Source organism: Felis catus, chromosome D1 (assembly GCF_018350175.1).
Source record: "Felis catus isolate Fca126 chromosome D1, F.catus_Fca126_mat1.0, whole genome shotgun sequence".
In the NCBI taxonomy this organism is placed as follows: domain Eukaryota; kingdom Metazoa; phylum Chordata; class Mammalia; order Carnivora; family Felidae; genus Felis; species Felis catus.
In genome coordinates this window covers 11,402,479-11,414,079 of record NC_058377.1, presented here as the reverse complement: position 1 = coordinate 11,414,079, position 11,601 = coordinate 11,402,479, and the positions used below count along the sequence as shown (strand labels likewise).

At 46.7% G+C, this 11,601-nt stretch overlaps 1 long non-coding RNA gene across 3 annotated transcripts in view; it reads left to right on the top strand.

The window, feature by feature from the left end:
• The first annotated feature begins 1,676 nt into the window (after positions 1–1,676).
• The window catches only part of LOC123380331, a 43,165-nt gene continuing 33,240 nt past the window's right edge, over positions 1,677–11,601 (top strand). The window contains exons 1-2 of one of the 3 annotated variants that reach the window (XR_006585931.1): positions 1,677–2,362; positions 5,808–5,954. This is a non-coding gene — a long non-coding RNA (uncharacterized LOC123380331). The remainder of the gene's footprint in view (positions 2,363–5,807; positions 5,955–11,601) is intronic. The other 2 variants (XR_006585930.1, XR_006585929.1) reach the window with 2 other exon arrangements.

Below are 11,601 nucleotides of genomic sequence, written 5' to 3'. Positions count from 1 at the left end.
TGCTATTGTCAATAGTGCTGCTATAAACATTGGGGTCCATGTGTCCCTTCGAAACAGCACACCTGTATCCCTTGGATAAATACCTAGTAGTGCAATTGCTGGGTCATAGGGTAGATCTATTTTTAATTTTTTGAGGAACCTCCATACTGTTTTCCAGAGTGGCTGCACCAGTTTGCATTCCCACCAGCAGTGCCAGAGAGATCCTCTTTCTCCACATCCTTGCCAACATGTGTTGTTGCATGAGTTGTTGATGTTAGTCATTCTGACAGGTGTGAGGTGGTATCTCATTGTGGTTTTGATTTGTATTTCCCTGACGATGAGTGATGTTGAGCATATTTTCATGTGTCACTTGGCCATCTGGATGTCTTCTTTGGAGAAGCGTCTATTCATGTCTTTTGCCTATTTCTTCACTGGATTATTTGGTTTTTGGGTGTTGAGTTTTATAAGTTCCTTATAGATTTTGGATACTAACCCTTTATCTGATATGTTGTTTGCAAATATCTTCTCCCATTCTGTCGGTTGCCTTTTAGTTTTGCTGATTGTTTCCTTTGCTGTGCAGAAGCTTTTTATTTTGATGAGTTCTCAATAGTTCATTTTTGCTTTTGTTTCCCTTGCCTCTGAAGATGTGTTGAGTAAGAAGTTGCTGCAACCAAGATCTTCTGGGACCCCTATGATTCTGATGTTGTTCCTTTTTAGTGAGTCACTGATTTCTCTAATTCTTAAATTGTGCTCTTTTGCCTTAGTCTCTCTCTTCTTTCCTGCTTCATTTTTCTCCTTAAGTTTGTCCTCTATATTGCTGATTCTCTGTTCTGCCTCATCCATCTTTGCCTCCATGGCATCCATTCTAGATTGCAGCTCAGTTACAGTATTTTTTATTTCATCCTGACTAGCTTTTACTTCTTTTATCTCTACAGAAAGAGATTCTAATCTATTTTTGACTCCAGCTAGTATTCTGATTATCGGGATTCTAAATTCTGGTTCAGAGATCTTGCTTGTATCTGTGGTGGTTAAGTCCCTGGCTGTCATTTCTTTTTGCTCTTTCTTTTGGGGTGAATTCCTTCATTTCATCATTTTCAAGGGAGAAAAGGAATTAATGAGGTAAAAAAGAAATCAAAATAAAAAGTTAAATTAAAAAATTAAAATTAAAAAATTAAAAACAACACACACACAAAAGTCAAATAAATGATGCTAGATCCTAGGTGTGTTTTGGTCTGGGTGTTGAAAGGGGCTTGATAGATTAGAGAAAAAAGGGGGAAGAAAAAAAAGGAAATCGTTTGAAATTTTGAAAAAATGAATACACAATACACTGAAATAGAATAAAATGAAATGATGGAAGTAAAATAGAATTTTAAAAAATTACACAAAAGTAAAATATATAGTATAAAAAAGTAAAGAGAAGTATTTTTAATAAAAATTGAAAATAAAAATAAATTTTTTCTCTTTCTGTATTAAAAAATTAGAAACAAAATGAAAAAGAGAAAAAAAAAGAAAACTGGAAAGATGGACCAGTGAACAGACTGAAATACGATTGAAATTTCTTCGTTTTCCCCTAGACGTCAAACTAGGAAGCGATTTATAGTCCATAAACTAAGCAGGCGGAAAGACTTGTGTTCCTGAAGAGCGAGGTTGGCCCAGTTGGGCGGGGCTTAGTGTAACAGCTTCGTTCTCCACTAGATGGCGCTGCTTAGCTCACTGAGTCGGATTGTTGTGGTGCTTGTAGGTGCGTATGCGCATGCGCGGGAGCGGTTAAATGGCGTCACCCAGCCGCCCGGTCTGTAGTATCTGAATTCTGTTCTCCCCGATCAGCAATTGCACATCCATCCTTTGTCTCCGGCTTCCATTCACTCCCTGTTTTTACACTGTGACCAAGCGCCAGGCAGCACTTCCCTCCTGAGTTCCGTCTCAGATGCGGCTGTTTTTCCCGACCCCTCACTTCTGAGGGACTGCGGCTTTGACCCCTTCTGCTCCTCAGCTGGAGGGTCTCACCGAGCACTGGCCGGGTGCCGGCCGCACCCAGGATCGTTCACAGGACCGGGCTGCTGCCGATGCCCAGAGACTGCGGCTGGGTGCCGGCCCGCCCTAGAAAATGTTCCCGGGATCGTGTAGCAGCAGCGTTTCTGGGATTTACGGGATTTACAAAAACCACAACACACACCTGGCGCCAGGCTTCACCCTTAACGACCTCGTTCCAGCGCCAGCGAACGTGGTGGTTCTCCCGGGTCCGCTGGGGCCTTGCCTTTGGGGGCCCCACACAGCCTCTACCCGATGTCCTCCCAGCAGGGGAACTGCCTCCCTCCGTGTGGCCCGAAGAACCCTGGACTCCGCTCTTGGGGATTCGTCCTTCCCACCAGCGCACCACCAGGTATGGAGCTGCGCCGTTTCAGCCTCTGCGCTCCCTGTTTTTAGTCCTAATGGAATTTAAACCCTCTCCTTTCTCCCTTTTTGGTTCAGTCCCTGCGGCCGCTTCCACTTTTCCGCTTTCTCTCCAGCTGCTTTTGGGGAGGGCGCTTTTCCGTATACTGCTCTCCCCCCTGCCAGTCTCCGTCCTCTCTCTGCAAACAGAAACAGCTCCCTGCCCTCTGCGGCTTCTGTTCTCCCCCAGTTCAACTGTCCGCGCTGTGTACCTGCTGGGTTCTGTGGTTCAGGTTGTGCAGATTGTTGTGTCCTTCCTCAAATCAGTTTTCTAGGTGTGCAGGATGGTTTAGTGTTGATCTGATTGTATTTCATGGATATGAGACACAAAAATCACTTCCATGCTATTCCACTATCTTGGCTCCTTACCCCCAATTTTTTTTTAAAGTGACACTACCAAATGCTGGTGAGGATACAGAGAAACTGGGCCATTCATATTTTGGAGGTGGGAATGTAAAATGGCACAGCCACTTTAGAAAGCAGTTTGGCATTGTTTTATAAAACTAAACATACAACTTAGCATACAACCTAGCAATGGCATTCTTGGGCATCCATCCCAGAGGAATGAAAACATGTTCCCACAAAAACCATAACATGAATATTTATAGCAGATTTATTTGTCATAGCTAGAACTTGGAAACAGCCTGGATGTCCTTTAGCAAGCGAATGTTAAGCTGTGGTGTATGTATCACTACCATGGAGTGGGGAGGCTAGAAAGGGAGCAGGACCACTCAATGCCAATTACAGGAAGAATTGTCAACTGCAGACCCCAAAAGGAGGATCACCCACAGGAAAGAATCATCCATTACAGGTCCCAACAGGGAAAAGATGGACACTGCATCTCCTAAAACAAATGGACCATCCCAGCAGCTCAGCCAATGAGAGGCCGTCATCACCCTGTCTTGCTTTCCTCCAGCGGACTTTCATTCAAAACAACCCTTCCCAACCTCTTCCTTCTTCTCCATAAATAGTGTTTCCCTCCTTTGTTTGTTGGAGTTGCCTGTGACTTTGCAAGTCTTGAATTGTAATTCTCTGCTATACTCAGTTAAACCCATTTTTTTGCTGGTAAAATCACTGACGTTTATTTTATTTTATTTTATTTTAATTTTTTTTCAACGTTTATTTATTTTTGGGACAGAGAGAGACAGAGCATGAACGGGGGAGGGGCAGAGAGAGAGGGAGACACAGAATCGGAAACAGGCTCCAGGCTCTGAGCCATCAGCCCAGAGCCTGACGCGGGGCTCGAACTCACGGACCGCGAGATCGTGACCTGGCTGAAGTCGGACGCTCAACCGACTGCGCCACCCAGGCACCCCTATTTTTAAGGCTAGTGTTAAACTACGGAACACTCCTCAGCAATCAAAGGATGCAATTCTCGATTCACATAACTACTTGGATGACTCTCCCAAGAAAAAAGCCAGTCTCAAAAGGTTACATATTATACGAGTCCACTTAGATTGCAGTCTCGGGAGGGCAAGTTTACGGAGCTAAAGGACAGATTTGTGGTGGTCAGAAGTGGAGGGCGGGCTGGTTGTGGCCATCTAGGGCAGCACAAGGAATCCTTCAAGGAATCCGTTCTAGAGCTTGATGGTGGGCACATGAATTTACACATTTGATAAAATGTGTAGAATGAAACACACACACACACACACACACACACACACACACACACGAGTGTCTGTAAAACTGGGGAAATGAGAATAAGGTTCACAGATGGTATCACTGTCAATTTCCAAATTGTGATAGTAAGCTGTAGTTACATAAAACGTTACTACTGGGGGAAACTGGGAAAAGGGTGTCGGGATCTCAACATTACATGTTACAATTGCATGCTTATCTGTAACTATTTCAAAATAAAAAGTTAAAAAAAATTTTTTTTAATTTACTTACTTATTTTGAGAGAGAGAGAGCAAGCGGGGTAGGGGCAGAGAGAGAGAATCCCAAGCAGGTTCTGTACTACCCAGTGTGGGGCTCAAACCCACCAACAGTGAGATCATGACGAGCCGAAGTCAAGAGCTAGACAGTTAACCAACTGAGCCACCCAGGTGCCCCAAAATAAAAAGCTTTTAAAATGCATGTAAAGACCTCTTCCTTCCCTCCTCCTAATTCTCAGTCTCCTTTTTCTCCTGCTTCTTCCCCAGCCCCCTTCTCTTCCCTCCCCCTCCCCCATCTTTCTTCTCCTCCCCCCCCCCATCTCCCTGCTTCTCCTTGTTCTTTATTTCCAGGCAATATTATATTCTCAGAAGCAAAATCTTTCCAAAACAGGAGAAAGGGACTAATCCAACATTTACCACTGAAAGCCTGGCCCCCATGGCCATGTAGAAACCCTAAGGAGGGAGAGAAAAGGCCACTGTGTTTCCATGTCTTTGGCAGGAGAGGATCATGGGAGGAAGCCGACCAGTTCTGTCTAAGACTTGTGGACCAAGAAGAAGCGGCTGTGAAGGGAGAGGGCAAGAACTCCCTTTAGTGAGGACCAGAGAGGGAAAATACGCCCCCAGGCGTCAAACTTGAGAATTATCAGGGCCCTGTTGTTTATCGAAGGACAGCCAGCCGCCTCCTCCTGAGCTAGAGGGCTGGGCTGGGAGCAGCCCCCCCACCCCAAGCAGCTTTCTCAGTGTGGGCACCGGGGAGCTCAGCACACTCCCCCCAGCTGGGTAGGAAAAGAAAAGGCCAAAGACCAGACTGATTTCATGTTCCTTGTATTTTGTTTGTTTGTTTTTTCTATTTTCCCTACTACTTAGTAAAGTGTTTCCTTTCTTTTTTTCTTTTTGTCTGGGGGTGGGGAACTGTCACACTACTTTGCGCACACTGAAAGGAACCAAGAAAAAAGTTTGTGCATCATCTGCTTTAGGTAGTTGTGAAGAATGCAACTTTTAAAAGTAAAAAAAAAAAAAAAAAAAAAAAAAAAATCCAACCCAAATAGACTGAGCTCCTGGACAGGAACTGCGGTCTGTCTCCTCAGAGCTGGGCATGTGGTTGAGAGCTCATGAAATAGCTGAGGGATGGATGGGTGGACGGATGGACGATGGGCGGATGGACAAACTGAATGAATGAATGAGTGAAGGTGAAACTCAGGCTGACTTTCAGCACTTCCTCCCGCCTCTCTCCAGGGTCTTCTCTAGTCCCAGTGAGCTTCTCCATCCCTTACAGTTTCCACATTGGCCCACAGCCTGTGGCCAGGATGCTAAGAGCTATAGGCAGTCAAACTTCTGGACGTAAGTGTCTGTGACCGTCCATGGACTCCTTTTTCCTGGGGGAAATCCCTCAGAGATTCCCGTCCCCACTGCTCTCCTCCCATCAGATCCTTATGATCATTTACTATGCTCTGTGCATGTTTTTATAAATACAGTGTTTTTTTTTTGTTTTTTTTTTTTGTTTTTTTTTTTCTGGCAAAGGCTCTTCTGATGAATGAGAAGAAATTGATGGTGAGGCGTTTAGGGACCAAAACAATGATAAGACTTGTCATTTGCCGAGTCTTAGCTTTGTGCCCATTCCATCCTCAGGGAGCAGCCTGCATTACCGCCTCTAATCGATCCCCTGAGGTAAGTGCTATTATTATTCCTATTTTTACAAGTGTAGAGGAGCTCTGTAACTTGCCTACAGTCACGCAGTAGGTAATTAGACGCCCCAGGACTTGAATCTGGCTTGCCCCTTGCCAAGGCAAATGCTCTTAGCACTGTAACAGGCCTGAAGAGTTTTGATAAAATCAAACATGGACCTAAGACTTAAGTCAGCCGTGGGTGTTCAGTGACACCCCCATCCTCCATCAACCTCTCAGGTGAATGACTGTGAGGGCAGGTGGGCTGGTACTGAAGACTGAGCTTTGAGTAATATCATACTGTCAGGACTTTGCCTGAGGCTAAGAGATATCTTTGGAAGCTGTGCCTGTAGAAAGGTCTGTATTAACTCAATCAATTTCAGCGTCTGGAGAAACTTATAGATTATTTAGTCACAGTGGAAATGAATCTTTGTCTCTGCCTTTTTTTTTTTTTTTTTTTTTTTTGGCTGGAAAGAAAACAATGTGTCCCTAGGATGGTCAAAAGACTTTTCCACCAGTAAGAGGGGACTGTGCATGTGCTGGTAAATTTGCATTTGAATATGGAACCTCAGAGCATAAGGTGCCACACACAGATGGAGTCTCTGGTTGAGAAAGGGGAGCCTTCCTCCAGCTCTGACGTATCCTGTATTTCCTGGAAGAGTCACACAGGGATGTCCCAGAAGGAAAGGAGTGATGGGTGGTCCTGGGAGCACGCAGGCAGGAGCAGTTTGGAGCAGAGGTGAGTTATCAAGGACGAGAACTGAAACATCGCCCCCTTGCCAGGCATCCAGCGGCACGGGTGTGGACTGCGAGGGCTGGCTTTTCACAGAAACAAAGATGACACTGAATGATGTGGAAGCAGGTGACCAAAGGAGTTTGAGTCTTTTTGACTTCAAACGCAAGCGTAAAAGGCCCCCACTATGTGGCCTTGTGAGGGAGAACGTGGTCTGGAAGCAGAGAAGAGATGAGGGCCTAATGCAGCTGTCTTAGGGCAGCCCAGCCCAGTGAAGGAGGGAATCAGCACACATTTTCCTGCCCCAGCCCTTGGTGTAGTCTGGATTTCTTCATTTCTTGCCATCTTCTCTCCCCACTCAACCTATGCCCACCCCCTCCATGTCCTTCCATCTTAGGAAGGGGACAGCTCAGATAGCACCCCTTCCAGGGAGGAGCCTCTGACCCCTGTGGCCCTTGCTGGGCTAAAAGCACTAGCTTTATATTGCACACATCACATTAGGCCCAATGGCACATGATTATCTGTGTGTCCACCCCATTTCTCTTGACCTGATCCCCCACCCTTGAGAGAAGAAACCGTGTCTGTCTTCTGCGTGTGCCCAGCACTTACTCCAGTGCCTGGCACATGGTGGGCACTTAACAAATGGAAGCTGGTGTTCATTGTAGTATTTTACCCCAAACCATTACTACAGGTAGGAGGTGGAGGCAGGCATGGAGTTTAAAATGGGAGTGGGTGGGCATAACCAGACTTCACCCCAAACTGGCCCTGCTGTGAGTCTCCTAATGCCTTGCCCTGCTAAACTTTATCATTCAAACAAGTGTTTTGTTTTGTTTTGTTTTTTTACATTTATTTATTTTTGAGAGAGAGTAAGACAAAGTGAGAGCGGGAAGGAGCAGAGAGAGAGGGAGACACAGGATCAGAAGCAGGCTCCAGGCTCTGAGCTGTCAGCACAGAGCCCGATGTGGGGCTTGAACCCACAGACCGTGAGATCATGACCTGAGCCGAAGTTGGACGCTCAACCGACTGAGCCACCAGGCACCCCTCAAACAAGTGTTTATTGAGCACCTATTATGTGTTGGCACTTTTCTAAGTACTTGGTCACATTAGTGAACAGAACTAACAGAAACCATGGAGTTCACGTTTTGGCGGGCAGAAAGGTGGTGTGCAAGTAGTAAACAGTACATCCTGATAAGTGATATAGGATGCTAGAATGGTACATGTCTATTAAGATCTTTTTTTTTTTTCAACGTTTTATTTTTATTTTTGGGACAGAGAGACAGAGCATGAACGGGGGAGGGGCAGAGAGAGAGGGAGACACAGAATCGGAAACAGGCTCCAGGCTCTGAGCCATCAGCCCAGAGCCTGACGCGGGGCTCGAACTCCCGGACCGCGAGATCGTGACCTGGCTGAAGTCGGACGCTTAACCGACTGCGCCACCCAGGCGCCCCTATTAAGATCTTAAATTGTGGAAAGAAAGGAGCTGGGGAAAATAGGGCAGGACCACTCAACATTTAAACAGGTACTTTCTGGGTAAGTAGAACTTAGGCAGGATAAAAGGCACAAGGGGACAGATAAGGGCTCCTTTGGTAATAGCAACAACTCAAACTGGCTGAAGCAAAGGGGGATTTGTTATTTCAAGTAACTCCGGAAGCCCTGATAGCCTTGGGCACACAGGATCTAGGGGCTCAAACAATGGTGTCAGGGCTCTCAACTGCTTGGTTCTGCTCTCCTCTGTTGACTCTGTTCTCTGAGAAGCCCAGCTCAAGGATCATAAAATCACCAGCACCCCTCCAAGCTCATCTCCTACTATCTGAGCAACATCAGCGGAAAAAAAGAGAGCTCTTTCCTTTCCTTTGCTCTGGCCCAAGTCCGGGCTGAGCTCTGACTGGCACTCCTCAGGTCACATGACCATCTCTGAACCAACTGCTGTGATGAGAGGGACATGCTATGCTGTGATTGGCAGGTCCTGGATTCTGTGTTCATCTCTGGAACCAGAGTTAGACTCAGCTCCACCTGCATCCTGTGCTTAAGCATGGCAGAGGAATGGTTCCCCGGGGGGAAATCGAGCTGTCATTACCAGCACAGAGGAAATGGGTACCGGGCTAGAGAATATCAATTGTCCGGTCTACAGAGAGATGGCAAGTCAGAGGCTGGGACCCAGAGAGGTCAGCTGATCGGTCCCGGGTCATAAACCTGGCTAGGGCAAGGCTGGCACTCCAGCTGTTGGTCCATGCTGGTTTCAGAGTGCCTTCAGAAAGAAGCCAGTGGGGGTTCACCTTTCCTAGCCTCCTGCTCAACAAGTGACATTTCTCCACTCCTGCAGATAGTGATTTTATTTTCTCAATGACCCTGGTAATAGCAGCACATAGCCCAGTGATTTAAAAAGTTCTTATTTCAAAAATGCCGTTTCTGCTTCAATTCCTGACCAGAATTTTATTATGATTCTACTTGTTCTGAGAAGTCGATATACGTATGTGTGTGTGTGTGTGTGTGTGTATTTTTTTTAATGTTCTAGAGGCTCAGCTGTGTGGTCCAAGCAGGATCCCAAACAGACAGCACTTTAAGGGAGGAGGGCATTGCCAGCAAACATCTGGGGGAAAGATGAGAACAGGCCTAGCTCTACTTCTCAGACAGTAACTTGTGCTCAGAGTGTGGGCCCCAGGGGTAGGGGGAGGGGTGGCTGTCCACCCCTTCTGCTGATTGTGTAAATTGGGCACACCAAATTTCTCCTGACATATTTCCAAAATGCCCTTGGGGGAAAAAGTCACAGCTGAGTCAGACACAAACACTGACCTAGAAATACAGACCACATAGGAGAGGGTCTGCTTCATCAGGCGCAATCCCTCCCTTTATAAACTACTATAATACTGGTCACAGACCAAGAGAAGTCTGAAGACTTCTAGATGCTTCCCTTTGCTTGAAGGACACCAGGCACCCTGCCATACCTCGATTTTGGAGTGATAATCCCTGTAATCCAAGGGCTGGGGTTTTGAGAACCCTCAGCAGATGTTGGCAGGTGCGTGGATCAGGGGCCAAGACCACATTAGCGCAAAGAGGAGGTCTCTGCTGTGTCTCATTTTTTTCCCACCCTCATAATGCTCTGCTATCATTATAGTAGAAATTGTGAGGAGAGGTTATTCAGTTCACTCACAGGCATTTTATGCTATCTAGCACAGTGCTTGGCATATAGTAGGTGCTTGATAAATATTTATTGAATGAATGAGGAGTTTTTCAGGGTCGAGTTGCCATTTAAATGACCTTGGCTGAGGAACTGCTTAATGGAACAACATGCTCTGAGCTCCCCCCTGTTGAGGATCCCTCAGTCCATCTGGAAACCCAAGCAGGGTCACAGAGAAGGCACGCTGGCCTCAGCACACCGCCATCCCACGCCTCTGGTAATGTGCCACGCCAGATCAGCTGGGAAGGTAATCCTTTGCAATGGGGAGACTTAAGCTGTTATCTAACTGACCGCTGATGGATTAGCAGGGCTTTCAGATAAAACCCTAGAGGGGTTAGGGTTTCACTTTCCCCTTCATGCTCAGGGAGTGAGTGAGGAGTGGCCACTTCCCTGGGCTGCGGCTTAGGCCAGAAAATCAATGAGAGGAGAGACAGGGATGGGCAGTGGGCAGTGAGGCTCAAGGGTAAGGCTGGATTCGGGCCCTGGCTCCGCCATGATGTCCCCAGGAAATTCCAGGCGACACATCAAGTCTCTGAGTTTCTCTTTCCTTGGCCTCAAATGGAAAGTAATAATGGCTACTCGAGAGAGGTGTTGTTCACATGAACTGAGTGCAAGGCATGCAAGCCCTTTGAAGAAGTTAAAAGTACTTCCCTGTGGGAGGCTGCTATTATGCCGCAAGACACAGACTGCAGGCTGAGGGCACTGCCCAAAACCCCAGGATAGTCTGGGTGGGACCTTGAGTGAGGTTTTGGCCTAGGTTTGCTCAGCACCAGTGTAGAGGGGACCGTCCTATTCCACATCCTATAGCTACTGTGAGGGAGAATTGTGGTAGCAGTCACATTCTGAGGAGCAGGGGACCTAGGGGCCTGGGAGCCAGACACGGTAATGCCTTCACTGAGAAGGAAGCCACTGTCACTCTAGTGGCTCATCCACGTGCTTTTGAAGACAGGGCCAAGCACAAAGTTAAGGCATGCCCTCCTTAGAGTAAGGTTGATGAACACCTGTCATGTGTGTCCATGAAGCTTTTCACAGAAGAAATCTTCCAGGTCCTCCAACTAGACTTTATTCATTTTTTTAAATGTTTCATTAATCTTTGAGAGAGTGAGAGTGAGAGCGAGAATGAGAGAGAGAGCATGAGCAGAGGAGGGACAGAGAGAGAAGGGAGACACAGAATCCGAAGCGGGCTCCAGGCTCTGAGCTCTCAGCACAGAGCCCGATGTGGGGCTCGAACCCACGAACTATGAGATCGTGACCTGAGCTGAAGTCAGATGCTTAACCGACTGAGCCACCCAGGCGCCCCTAGACTTTAAATTCTAGTTCTAGAGGGAAAAACACAAAGACACAGAAAATAACTTCACAGGAATGAAGTTCAGGAAAACCTTGGATTGGGAGTAACTTGTTCTGCGAGTGTTCTACAAGACGAGCACACATTTCTAATGAATTTTAACTTGATAAACGAGCGATGTCTTACAAGTAGTTTGTGACCCTGAGCATCACATGATCACAACTGAGCCAATGGTTCTTGAAATCTGCTTTGGTGTACAAGTACTTTGGATTTCAAGCGTGTTTCCAGAACAGATTACACTTGGAAAGCGAGGTTTTCCTGTATTTAAAAGTGTAGCACAGCCATGAAAGACTGAGAGAAAGGCTAGCCTCGGGGGCTGGAGAGGGCATCATGTGGAGTAGGGGGGTTGTCTGCCTGGGGAACCTTGTGCAGATCACGGACCAGCTGCTTGACCC